Source organism: Lygodium microphyllum, chromosome 13 (genome assembly GCF_053477565.2).
Source record: "Lygodium microphyllum isolate KBCC chromosome 13, Lygodium_microphyllum_v1.1.10, whole genome shotgun sequence".
In the NCBI taxonomy this organism is placed as follows: domain Eukaryota; kingdom Viridiplantae; phylum Streptophyta; class Polypodiopsida; order Schizaeales; family Lygodiaceae; genus Lygodium; species Lygodium microphyllum.
This window is the reverse complement of record NC_141147.1, coordinates 141,654,639-141,667,713: the sequence shown is the minus strand read 5'-3', so window position 1 is coordinate 141,667,713 and position 13,075 is coordinate 141,654,639. Positions and strand designations below refer to the sequence as shown.

Here is a 13,075-nt window from a genome sequence, read left to right as displayed (position 1 = left end):
GACTAGCATTTTTCTTTTATGCAAATACAATAGCTTGTAGGTCAAATGAACAATGGTGCTTGATCACACTAAACCCTCCTTAGTGACCCTACCAAAGAGAAGGGTCAATTCAATGTTCGAGCAGCTCACGCTTACATGAATGCACCATGTCAACATATGTGTTCAACTTAGTGATACACCTAGTAAGACTTGAACCCAAAGCCTAAGAGCCCCAATCATAAGTGTGAACTACTCAACAATCACCTATCGGACAAGTTGCTAGAGTTCCTTTTCTTCTTCTTTTTTCAAAAGGGCATATATCCTAAATTCTAGATTTTAGCGAATCATTTGAACATCAATGAGGCTTAGCACAATAAATCAAATGGTACACAAGGTATATGCATATCCAAAAAGTATGTTTTGATATAAATACAATAAAATTTAATTAATTATTTATTTACTAGAGATAGATATTCTAATAATGACCACAGTAATAACATTCAATGTCAAGTTCATTGAAGTTCTTAGAGGAGCAATAAAAAAAGCCACTCAATCAAGAGGCTTGGTCTTTCATAAAGTTGACTCATAGTGACCACATGTAAGCACACAAGGCTTTGATACTAAACCCTTAATAGTTGAAACTTATATTACATGTTATGCTCACGTTAAAATATTTGAGCATTTTAATCTCTTTATCAAGTAGAATATATTGTTTAAAGCTTTTAAAAAACAAGATGTTTAAATACATACATGGTTGAATTGCTTAATTCATGTAAATCATAATATCAATCTCTAAGAATCACTAGCATAGCATCAATTAGTTAAAAATTAACCTATATACGATGTTGTCACTGAATTGGGGTGAGGTGTGTTTTACTTTTGAGGGCGTCACCCAACATGTCGATATTCATCTCCTTCAATTGCTACTCCCCATCCTATAGGTATGATTATGTTGTAAAGGCCCTCCTTAGTTCTCTTAGATTCTTCTATGGAGCCCTCTATTTGTGAGCTATAGTCATCTACAAATACTCCAAAGATTCATATAACTAATCACTTGCAATCACTCCAACTATTCTTATTGTACCATTGTATCATGCTGCCCCTGAGCTCGCACTTCCTTCCACCAAAAAGAATGGAGGTGTGAAGGGACAAGTATGAGTCTTTTTTCTTAGCTTTTGACCCTATGATTCAAAGTTTCTATCTACCTATGTTACTTGAAAAGAATATTAAGGGATGGAAGTTTTACAATTCACTAATTGTCCTGTGCATCTATGTCTGCGTCCAATGTGGGCAAACAATCTGAACAGCATAGTAACCAATATTATAAAGAAAATGCTAGTAGAAAACAGCTCTCCACAGTAACACAGCCCATTATGTTCTTTTCATCAATATTCACCACACGTGCACTTACCATCATCAAAAATGTGAAATTGGTTTTTATCTTTAACCATGATTTTGCACTCCTCCGTTTTGGATGTAAGTAGTGTAGCAAAATCGAATCATAACATAATCTGAAATGTTTTGAGACACCCATTATAAACTTGGGGAAGATCCTACTGTGATATTCTTGGACCACTATCTGTTAGCTTTGCAAAGATATTGCTTTGGGGATGACTAGTATCCCCAACAAAGGAATGAACATTTTCTACTGAAATCTGTACACCAACATCGTCCTCACATCTTCCATGATTCGTTTTTAAACCTCAGAGCTTCAACCTTATCTGCTTGCTCTTGCATGCTAGAATCTGCATAAATATCACCCATTAAGACATATGCTGCAGCATCCTTTTCATCAAGTTGTGTTACATGTTCAAAGGCCAACTTTCCAATTTTCACATTTCCCCATTTTCGACAAGCACCTAACAGAGCAGACCACAGTAAAAAATATTCAGAAGAATGAGAAAGTGGCAACTTCTCAACCAATCCAATTGCCTTTTCAAGGTGTCCTGCACGGCCATAAAGGTCAACCATGCAAATGTAATGGTCTAGAGTCGGGATAACACCATAACTTGTGCTCATTGTCACAAAGTACATTCGACCCTGATCAATGAGACCTGAGTGACTGCATGCATTGAGCAAAATAATGAATGTGACTGCATCTGGCTTCGTACTTTCCCTTACCATTCTGTTAAATAGGTCAAAAACCATTTCAACCTTCCCAAGCTGGGCATATCCTGCAATTAGTGCATTCCAGGAGCCCACATTTTGAACAGGAAGCTCATCAAACACTTCTTGTGCTTTTGCAAGTGCACCACACTTGGCGTACATATCCACCAATGCAGTGCTTAGAAGAATATCTTTTTTAAGTAAACCCTGTCTGACAACCTCAGCATGTGTTTCCTCACCTTTTCCAGCTGCTCCTATGCTTCCACAAGCTTTCAAGATGCAGGTAAAGGTGACAGCATCTGGAGAGAGTCCCTGCTGTTGCATTTTTTCAAAACAAAGAATCGCTTCATTACCATGCCCATGTTGGGCATACCCTGCAATTAATGCATTCCAAGAAACCAGATCTTGAACTGGAAGCTCTTCAAACACTTCTTGTGCTTTAGGAAGTGCACCACATTTAGCATACATATCCACCAATGCATTGGCAAGGATAGTACTTGTTTCCAGCAACCCTTGTCTAACAACCTCAGCATGTATTTCTTCACCTTTTTCAACTGCTCCAGTGCAGCCGCACGCTTTTAAGCTGCAGATAAAGGTGACACTGTCTGGAGAGAGGCCCTGCTGTTTCATCTGCTCAAAACAGTTTATTGCTTCGTGTCCATAACCATGCTGGGAATATCCTGCAATAAGTGCATTCCAGGAGGCCAAATTCTGAACTGGAAGCTCATCAAACACTTCCTGTGCTTTAGCAAGTGCACCACACTTGGCATACATGTCCACCAATGCAGTGCCAAGATTAGGATGTTTTACTAGCAACCCCTGTCTGACAACCTCAGCATGTACTTCTTCACCCTTCTGAGCTGCTCCTACACGGCTGCAGGCTTTAAACACACAGGTAAAGGTAACAGCATCTGGAGCAAGCCCTAGCTGTTCCATTTCTTCAAAGCATTTCAGTGCCTCATGACCCTGCCCTTGTTGGGCATACACTGCTATTAGTGCATTCCAGGATTCCACATGCTGGACAGGAAGGTTGTTGATAACTTCCCGCGATTTAGCAAACGCACCACATTTGGCATACATATCTACCAATGCCGTGCTAAGAAGGGTGTTCCTGTCAAGCAACTGCTGCCTGACAGCCTCAGCATGTATTTCCTCACCCTTCTCAGCTGCTCCTATGGTGCTGCAGGCTTTCAAAACACTGAGAAAGGTGACGGCATCTGGAGATAGACCCTGCTGTTGCATCTGTTCAAAGCAGTTTAGTGCTTCATGACCATGCCCATGTTGGGCATACCCTGCAATTAGCACATTCCAACAAACAACATCTTGAACCAGAAGGCCCTCAAACGCTTCTCGTGCTTTTGCAAGTACACCACATTTGGCATACATATCAACCAACGCTGTGCCAAGAACCGTATTATTATCCAGCAGCCTTTGTCTGGCAACCTCAGCATGTATAGCTTCACCTTTTTCAGCTGCCGCCATGCTGCCACAGGCTTTCAACATGCAAGTGAAGGTGACAGCGTCTGGAGAGAGGCCTTGCTTTTGCATTTTTTCAAAACAGTTCAAGGCTTCATGGCCATGCCCATGTTGGACATACCCTGCGATAAGTGCATTCCAAGCGACCACATCTTGCACTGGAAGTTTGTCAAACACTTCTTGTGCTTTTGCAAGTGCACCACATTTTGCGTACATGTCCACCAATGCAGTGCCAAGAATAGTATTGTTTTCCAGCAGTCCCTGCCTAATGATTTCAGCATGTATTTCTTCCCCCTTCCCAGCTTCTCCTATGCTACCACAGGCTTTCAATATGCAGGTAAATGTGACAGCATTTGGAGAGAAGTCCTGCTGTTGCATCTGTTCAAAACAGCTGAGTGCTTCTCGACCCTGCCCCTGCTTAGTATACCCTGCGATTAGGGCATTCCATAAGACCACATTATGGGCTGGAAGCTCATCAAATACTTCCTGCGCTTTTGCCATGGCACCACATTTAGCATACATATTAAGTATGCCAGAGGCAACATAAACATTTGATCCAAGCAACCCAGATTCATGAATATCATTATGTATTCTGCTACCTTTGGAGAGGTCCTTTTGCTTGGCACAGGCCTTCAAGGAGGCCAGAAGAGCTGCAGTATCCCCTTGATACAGCCGGTCACTGTTGCTGGTGATAGCCATCTGGTTCAACCCTTGCGGATCAATTTGCAGCCCTCGCCTTGCCAGCTCCTCTCCAACCCACGCTGGATTGTTCCGGCCATCGATCCACAAGGGCTCCTTGGTCCGTTTGTGCTTAAAGTCTGGGAACCTTGAGTTGGTCTGCGAGGGCAAGACCACATCCTCATCAACACAGCAAGAGCATGACTTATATACATGTCAAGCAGATGCGTCATGCATACCTTGGTGTTTCGATAATCTTGCCACTGCGAGGGGTCTCGGAAGTAATCCGTCCACAGGGAATCAATGTCTCTGCACTGTACTGCCATTGCTAAGAGTTCAAGCGTTGTTTCCTTTGCAAGGTAGAGGTAAAAGGGACCGACATGCTGTTAATCTGCATCTGCAAGAAGACCGGCCCTCTTATGAGGTCTCTTTTATGAAGTTTCTATCTGCAAGAAGATCTGCCTTCCTATGAGGCCTCTCTGTTATGGCCATAGGCGCTATGGCAAGTGAAAATTCGGACTGCTGCCGTGATTCCAATGTTGTCGTACAGTGTCTTGGGAGGAGATGGACTGGGGACAGTTGCGCAAATGCATGCTCTCATAAGAGACTTCCCGTAGCTAGCGTATGCTGCAAAGATCATACTTCAAAACTCCTGCCGGACTATCTGTCGATGCCACTAGTGAAGCCATGGAAACCCGCTCCCGTGCCGGATATTTACTGCGCTGCAAGACCTGCAGTTGGTATCCATCCATATGTGCTTTACACTCAGAAGGACTATCCATATGTGCTTAAGAATGTGACACTAACACGGACAGAAAACGAAAAACTATACCGGTTTGCCTGGGTGTTTCTTGAGGCCGGATTCACCTTCATCCGGATTCCCTTCCAGCACTTTTCCCCAGCTTCACACTTCTGAGGCTTGAGCTTTCTCTGCATGTGAAATTAGTTAATCTCATATCAATGGCATCATAATCAGCATTAATCAATTATTGACACAGAAATTAAAACTAACAGCACTTATTAACACAATAGATCACGTAAGTTGTGCGATTAACACAAAAGACACATTGAATTAACAAAAGTAACATGATTAATTACAAACATTGACACATTACATTGACGTTAATATTCAGCAATCCACATTGACATTGAACATGGCTCTCTACGAGAGAAGGTGGAAAGAGGGAAATTTTATTTATAATACACCATCCCACCTATAATGCATACGAGTGGGACAAGAGGTTGCACTTGTGAACGAGGCCCCATCCGTACCAACTTCTATTTAGGTGCCTTTGGAAATATTTAAATGAATTTTGATTGAATAAAATGATTGATTTATTGATTAAATTGTCTAAATCTAGTTGGCTATTCTGACTACTTGCAACAATGAAGGGTAAAGAGTAGTTTTGTCCATGTAGTTAAGACCCTTGAATATGATTAAATTATTGTGCATTTAGGAGGGAATTACACCTTACAACATCCTGAGAATATGGAAATGAATTGTTCATTAGGAATTAATCATGATTATCCCTTAAAGGACATAATTACTAGGAGTAAAGATAGATGCATTACTAATGCATGCTAAACTATTGTACGTTAAAGCATTGCATCATTTAGAGGAAAGCTTATGATCTTTGAAAAATATAAAGAGGGTTTGAGAAATATCGTATCCTAAACACTAGGGGGACTATCATATACCGATTTATGTGATTGCGCTCTAAGGAGAAATAAATTTTGGATTGTATCTTCTCTTTTAGGATATTCAAAGGGGATTATTTTGGTTTTGATGAGATGTTTTAAGATATACTTGTTGCTTAGAAAAGAGATGGTTTCCTAGTTGGAAACAACTTGATTACCTTGTTTATGGATTTTAGAAATGAGATATTGTGCCCACATGGGCAGATTCTTGGATGGAGCCCCAAGAGGAATACCAAGGAAAAGGGGATTCTACTGCAAGAAAATCTATCTTGTAACATCAACAAGCTTTTGTTTCATTCTTTAGATGACCAAAACAAAGAAAACAACAAATCTTCACACGGCATCATAGTAGATATCTCCCACGGATTTGATAGAATCAACTATAATCTTCAACATCTTCATAAAATCCATCAATAGAACAAGGAACATAAAATAATACACTATTTTTTAATGGAAATCAATCACATAGTATTCATCTTCAATGTCTTCATAGTTTTCTCTCAATCTCTCATATACAAATACACTATTTTGATAGAATTGGCTCTCTCTCTCTCTCTCTCTCTCTCTCTCTCTCTCTCTCTCTCTCTCAATAGTACATCATCTCCTCACTACAATACTCAATAATTACTCTCAATAATTCCTCTTAGATCGAGGATGCACATCCCAAGATGTATGTTTGATGCGAAGAGGCACCAGAGCCACTACAGTGTCTCTTCATAGCTCACTACTGTCACTATCACTTCAGTCTTCAATAGCTGTTTCTTCCATTTGTTTTTAGCTCTTTTGAACTTAGATTCGTCATTTCCAAAAGTTGGAAAACTTTTCCAAAGTCACTTATACATTCTACAGAACACTTACAGAAGATTTACAGAACAGAACAGAACTCGAACAAAACATAGACAGAGCAGAGACAGAGGCTCTACAAAAGATTTACAGAGGGTCATCAAAGAACATCAAATCCTCATAACTCATACTAAAACCATTCCAAAATATCAAAAACTATTCAATAAGCTTTCAAAAGATTTCAACCTTCATCAATCATCAATCCATGCTTCATACAGAAGAAAATCAGAACAAAACAGAAGCTATACAAAAGGTATCAGAACCTTAACAGAACCTATCAGAATATCACAGAGCTTCATATTTCCACTAAGAATCATCATGAACTTTCAAAACATAATCAATATCATTCAAAACACTCTCAAACACTTCCATTATCAACCATACATCACTCTAAATCCATCAAAAATCAATTATTCAGACCTCAAAAATCAATCAAAAATTCAGTCTTTTTCCACTCTCAACATATCCCTACTCTTAGAAAGGAAGCATCCTCGCGACCTAAGGAAAAGAAGAATATAAGTTTGATAAAGAGCTCAATTTTGATCTTTTGTAGTGTCTTCAACAATCACTCCACCACGACCCCAACTTATCACATGTATATTTAGAAAAGAATACTACTAAAGGAAAACTTCATTATTCATTCACACATTTGATAAACAATAAAAAGTCATAACAAATTTGTAAATGATATAAGAGGTTCTTCAACTCCCCATCGTAGGCTTGCCATCCACCATCACCATCAATAGTTGAAAAGAGAGCTCTCGAACAAATTATTCAACCAGCACGAACTCGTCACATACAAATTATTACAACACACACACAAACACAACCATATGAATGGCACCTCCAAAAAAAATGTCTCATTAAGAAGCACAAAAGATACATCCAAGGGTATCAATGAAGATGATCCCTCTTAAAGGCTTGATGATTTCGAAAGCGATCCAGGGATAAAGACTTATCTACAAAGGATTTTGGAGGATTTTGAAAGAATTGAAGGCAGCACATCCTTTCTAGCAAAACAAGGTATGTGCTAGGTAGACAAAGAGCATGAAAATATAGGACATCCAACTGTTGGGAATCAATGTTCACATTGACATTCATACAAAGCTTTGGAATGGCCTTTTGATCGTTATGGGAATGCCTATACATATATGCTAAGTACCAAGCAAAATGGGATGTCAATCTCACTGAAGGATCTAAAGATTGTGAATATTGTTGAGAAAAATGGAGATAATTTTGGTATGCTTGACTAGCATTTGTCCAATTCCCTCGAATTAATGGCCAATTAATCTATGGTCCCGTGAGAGAATCAGTTGAGCTCCATCCTCTTCTTCTGATCATAATCTGATGATCAAATCCTTCGTACCCACTAACCAACTGAGGGGGTTGAGAAATAGTAGCAGGAGATGGAAGTGGGATAGGTAAAAGAGGATAAAGAGATGGGTAGGCAAAATCATAAAATGAGGAATAAGCTAAAGAAGAAGTGGCTGAAAATTTAAGCGAATCAGTTAGGAAAGGTGTCAATTGAGCAGGAAAAGTAGAAGGTATATGGATAGATGGAGAAGGGCATGGCGAAGAAGGGAAAAAGACTCGATCTTCAATGAAAGAACAATAGGTAAAGATTGTAATTTGAGGAAAACCCTGAGATTGGAAAATGAGAGGTAAGATAGCTGTTGAGTTGGATTTATAAAGGGAAAAATAAGCATCATAGTGATGAGCTATTTGTTGGTAGTACAATAAGCTAAGAACAGAGGGACCTAAAACAGATCGTCGATGGTAGGCATCAAAGAAGGATGAATCAAATGGATGGTTCTTGGAAAGATAAGCTAGGAGATCCACCCTCAGTTGATTAGTGCTCTGCACATAAGTAGAAGTTGTATTCTGGCATTGGTTTAGGACTACAAAATCAATCATTGAATGCCATGAAGTGTCAGGGCAAGTAGCCACTTTAGAAGAATAGCATTGGAACATGTCATCTATCCACAACTCCAAATAATTGACATATAAGACAGCTTGTAAGACCACATCCCCCACATACCAAGCCAGATCTACATCATCTGAAATTAACAGATCACCTTGTAGATATATATAAGACAGTGACATGGTATCCGTCGTCACGGAATCTTCAAAGACCATACGGACAACTTCTGTCAACAAATCAGAAGACCAAGCCCCACTCCAACCATCCCCTGGAAGAGGGAGATCCATCGTTGAGAGCTTAATATAGAAGGCCAACTTCTGCAATTGATAGTGGACAAAGAAGGAATGGTCGGGAGGAACATACTCTTGAAATTGCTCAAATATAGACCATAATAAATCCATCTTGGACTACAATCTTTCCACTTTATCTTGAAATAACGGACATAATGTGGCCTGTCTCTGGAGAACTGCCAAGTCCTGTTGAGATATAAAAGGAATCATAGGAACACTGGGGCTTGGAGGAATGGACCGTGACTGCACCAGTTGGTTCTGCAACTGCTTAATCTGGGAAGCTTGCGATTCCAATGTATTGTGAGCAATCTGTAAAGCTGAGAGTTTCATATCTAAAAGAGTCTTAAACTCTTGAGCTTCTTTGGACATTTTCTATTTCTCTTTCGAAACTCGAGTGACCTCTGACTGAGCTTCTACTAACTGGATTTTCAAAGAAGATATTTCTTCTCTCTGGATCTCAATCATTTGGGTTTGCCGCTCTATCTGCTTAAACAAATCGGCAAGAGTGTCTCTAGCAGAGGCTAACTCTGTGGTTGCCTTATGCAGCTAGTCTTTGGATTGCATCAATTCTTCATGGAAGGAAGCATATAACTGTTGAACACAAGCTGTCACAGAGAGTTCAATAGAACTCTGGATGTCGTTACAAAGGAAAGGAATGGCATCTCGTGACACTAAACTGTTCAGCGAAGGAACTAATATGTCCAAAGAACCCTCTCATTGTGCCCTGAATAAATTGTTGCATGTGAGGTAGGCAGGGAGGTCACTTCCAGAGGTAGCAGAAACTGTCATTGAAGGAATGACTGGTGAAACTTTCTCTGCTACATGCTTCAAGCGCTTCCGCTGAATGACCAATGGAGGAGGGGAATCAAGATCCTCGATGTCAATGGGTTCTGAATCCTTTGAAGGTGGAGAGGGATGAACTGGATCAGATGGAGGAGGAGGAAGCACAACCTTCTTAAGGCTTGAATATGTCAAGAAAGCATATAAATATAAACCATAGGTTACATTGGTAACATTCCCTCTAGTCACTTTGACAAAATATTGGTCCATCTTCGTAAGCAGGTAAATACTCCAGTCAATGGCAACCCCTTTTAACACCATCTTGGAAGCTGTGAAGAGCTCCTTGGACAAATAGTGAGATGGTGTCTTGGCATGCATAAACCTGTCTTGGAGAAATTGGTAGACTAGCTTCCAAAGAGGATCAGTAATCATTGAAAAAGACACTCTTTAAGTGTTAATCACCTTCTTGACATCAAGGACCTCTTTGGTCTGCTTCTATAACAACTTGAGAATCTTGTCATTTGAGAATAACTGTCTGGCTGTAACAAAGGGTTCTCCTTTGTAGGGAAGAGACAAAGCCTTCCCTAACCCTCTAGGTGTCAAAACTATGGAAGTACCACGAACCAAGCTTGATTTCTTATTGTAGGATGCAAGAAACTCATCACATAGGGCTGGATCGTCTAGAATCAAAGGTAGTGAAGCAACCACAAAAGTTGCAAGGCCTGCTTTCGTGATAGGCTCAAAAGTCAGTGGGGAAGAATAATCCCTATTGATCAATGGAACATACTGAATAGGAGGAGGAGCGTGAGGCACCATTCAGATGGCATACACACACCCCACAAACACAGACAATCACAGAGAATGCTTGTAAAACAACAAAATAGCTATAAAAAAGAAATCGATCAAAATAAGCACACACAGGCGTAACTAACCAATTGACCACCCAAACAACCCACATCCTAGAAAAAATTCAGCATGACCCTTGCACATATGCGATCGAAAGCTTCATGCTATGCAATAAGCAGGCACCCAAGACCCCGTATCAGGCAAAAAAGAGAAAAAACTACAAACCGCACCCGTAATCGTATCACACAAGCAAACCATAATACCTCAAAAACCTAAGAATTTGATAAACAATATTAGCTTAAAGAACAGTACGTGCCCATCCCACGAAGAGTATTTATTAAAAAGGGAAAAAAAAGTGCAATGAGGGGAATGATTTTAGTGAAGGGTTCATTTTAAGAAATTATTAACAATGGTTGAAATTTTATTAGGTGGTAAACCTTAATAAGAAAACAGCAGTTCATTTTTTAATTGTTAGTTACAATTTATTAATGTGAAACGGTGCCTTTAACAAAACTCAAACTGCAATCCCCAGACTCAGGTCTCTAAATGCATACTCATTAATTAAAAATTTAATGTGCCTGAAGCGCTCTTCTTTTTCAGCGCCTGTATTTTTGTGACGGCTAGTTCATTTTTATTTAAAATTAAAGTACCTCTGAAGCGTAGGTAGCGCGTGTAAAGTGAACGGCAGGTTGATTTTAAGTTATTAGAAAAATGTGTGTTTAGCGCGAGCATGCGTGGAAAAGTAGGTGGATAAAGTTCATTTTAACAATTAATTGTGATTAAGGGATGACCAAAAATTAAAAAAATATGAAAAATAAATACATGGTAGGGGTGTGTATGCAAGAGACTAAGGGCGCACTAAGTAGTCCCAAATGCAAGGAATCCAATAAAAAAAGCAAAAACCATTGACTAGAAAAAATAAAGCACCTTAGTTGTTTTAGTTTTTTTATTTGTTTTTTAAAAAATAAATAAATATCAAAGCAATATTAGGGGAATCACATTTGGTATAGGCAATGTTCATTAGTGTTTGGGTGAAATTGTTATTAGTATTTTTTAATTGTAATTTAGGTATGTTTTAATTTTGTATTTTGTATTTTTTTCTTTTTTGGGTATAATTTTTATTTTTAAAATATTCCAAAAGTAGTCAAATGCATTGATGGAATTTTTTGTGATTTTTTGAATTTAATTCTGATTTTTAGGGTTTTTAATGAAATTTTCTCAATTTTTAGTGAATTTTAAAAGGATTTTAAATATTGTTATTTTTTGGAATTAATTTCCTATATTATAATCAGCAAGGTCAACCAAAAAATTACCCAATTTAGTAAGAAAAATTTTAGTATTTTTTTGTTTTTAAATTGAATTTGTATGATTTTTAAAATATATTTTAAGGTATTTTTAGTGGGTTTGTGGAAAATCAAAAGAGATACCCAACTGCGTGTGAAGAGCCGTGTGTGCTTGGGGACGGCACGCACCACCGCACGGAGAAGACCAAACGCACGTCCTCGCGCATGAACACCTGCTGGCCACTCCCGTACGCACAGGCACACTAGGACGTTCGCGCTGCATGTGACGAGGGGGGGTAGAATGGAGAAGGGGTAGGAAAGGGGGGCTAAAACGAGTGGAAACAGGGGTTGGTTGAGGATAGTTAATTAGATGATCTAAGTGAGGTTAGGTTAGGTTAGGTTAAGTAACCTAGGTGAGTTAAGTGAATTAAGGTAAGTTAAGTTAATTAGGTGAAGTAAGTAAATTAGGTTAATTAAGTTAATTAAGGGAGTTAGGTAGGTTGATTAAGCTAGTTAGGTTAATTAGGCTGATTAAGTTAGTTAGGTGAAGTTAGTAACTTAAGTTAATGAGGTGAATTAGGGTAAGTAAATGAAGTAAGGTAAGTAGGTTAATGAAATTACTTAAGTAAATTAAGTAGGGTAATTAGGTCAATGAAATTAAGTAAGTAAATTAACAAAGAAACTAACCTAGAGAGGCGGCGGAGGGACGAGAGGAGGAAGGGAGGCGGCGGCACGGAGGCGCAGATGAGGCGGAGAGGCGTAGAGGAGGAAGAAGAGAGGGAGCATGACGAGATGTGGTGGAGGGAGAGGGAGTGCGGCGAGGAGGAGGAAGCAAGCGGCGTGGAGGTGCAGGACCGAGGGGAGGAGGACGAGGGGGGAGTGTGCCGGCGGGGCTGTGCAGAAGAGAGTGAGAGAGGCGGCGACGTCACAGAGTAGATAGGGGAAGAGGATGTGCGCAGGAGGAGGGAGGGGAGGAGGCTTGTGGGGGAGGGAGTCAAAGGAGGAGGGAAGGAGCGTTCGGAGGAGGGAGTCGTGGGGTAAGAGACAGGGCCGAGGGGAGGGAGATTGGCGCGTGGGGGAGGAAGGAGGCCACCGAATCGACATGTAAGTTGCTTTTTTTTCTTATTCTTATTCTTTTTCATTTTTTGTTTTTTTTAAAGTGTTGTTAATTAAGA

General features: G+C 39.7%; 1 pseudogene across 1 annotated transcript; it reads right to left on the bottom strand.

Moving 5' to 3' along the window:
* Positions 1-1,078: 1,078 nt before the first annotated feature.
* Positions 1,079-5,224, bottom strand: LOC148027286 (pentatricopeptide repeat-containing protein At2g39620-like; annotated as a pseudogene). The gene is made up of 3 exons (XR_015692967.1): positions 5,072-5,224; positions 4,479-4,970; positions 1,079-4,398 (listed from the first exon to the last, which is right to left on the bottom strand). The product of XR_015692967.1 is annotated as a pentatricopeptide repeat-containing protein At2g39620-like (transcript).
* Between the last annotated feature and the right edge of the window lie 7,851 nt (positions 5,225-13,075).